The sequence below is a fragment of the Austrofundulus limnaeus genome, unplaced genomic scaffold, assembly GCF_001266775.1.
Source record: "Austrofundulus limnaeus strain Quisiro unplaced genomic scaffold, Austrofundulus_limnaeus-1.0 Scaffold4, whole genome shotgun sequence".
Lineage (NCBI taxonomy): Eukaryota > Metazoa > Chordata > Actinopteri > Cyprinodontiformes > Rivulidae > Austrofundulus > Austrofundulus limnaeus.
In genome coordinates, this window is record NW_013952406.1 from 5,239,935 (window position 1) to 5,240,937 (window position 1,003).

General features: G+C 42.6%; 1 protein-coding gene across 3 annotated transcripts in view; it reads right to left on the bottom strand.

The window, feature by feature from the left end:
- Positions 1-1,003, bottom strand: part of camsap3 (calmodulin regulated spectrin-associated protein family, member 3) — a 26,717-nt gene that overhangs the window by 17,563 nt on the left and 8,151 nt on the right. The window lies entirely within an intron of this gene.

Here is a 1,003-nt window from a genome sequence, read left to right on the forward strand (position 1 = left end):
TGGTTGATACCGGTTTTACTGCCGATATAACATGCATCCATTAAAAAAATAGTACACTGCAAGCACATATGCCAACCCTAACCCTAGCATTCACAGTTGTCTTAGTTTTCTGTTTTTTTTTTCTTTATAATGTTAATAGTAAAGGAGCTATATCATGTAAAATCAACTTTTTTGAGTTTTATATCATGTTATAATGTTACCCTCTCATCAAAAACATGCCCAGAGTCTTACTTTGACTCATTCATGCATGTTTGCGAAATCCTGTGCTTTCCTGAGGCAGCCAGGCAGGGGAGCAAAAACGACCRGTTGGGACTAGACCCGCCTTTTGGAACTAGCTCCTCCTCTGGGCTGTGTCTCCAAGCCAAGCTTCCTCATCACAGAGCACACCTCCCCACCCCCCTCCCTTGACTCATGCAGGCTCTCAGCAGCAACAAAACAAACAACTGGTGAAACTGAAACTGTCTGCTGAGCTCCCAATACTACTTCTCAAGTGCTGCCCTTTTTAGATTCAAAATACTTTTGAGAAAATGTATTTTCACATGCCAAGTAAACTATGCCGAGCTTCCGTATTATAGAGACAACCAGGCCATACTACAGGAGCTATGCTGTTCGGCCTCGATCCAAAAGTGTCTCCATGGTTCCAACCGCGCTGTTTCAGAACCTCMTCTCCGGTCCAGTCGGTGGTTCTATAAGCGAGTACAGCAMGCWTACGAATTTGACATCAGCAGAATGCTGCCCAKGGATTAGCTCTGGGTTTGACTGACAGAAGAAAGGAGAGCACAGCTTTTGTTTTGGAATACGARMGCGCAGTGATTAWAAACTGCTYCCTGCAGGAGTGAGAGGCTAATCTCCACATGATGCTCAGACTGTAAAAAGTGGAAATCCAGCAGTAAGAAAGGTAGCCATCAGTTTAATTAACTGACTAATTCTTACCATTTATTTTTGCTTGTTATTAGAGTGATGTTTAATCTGTTTACACACTTGTTTTAGTGAAGATTAAGTG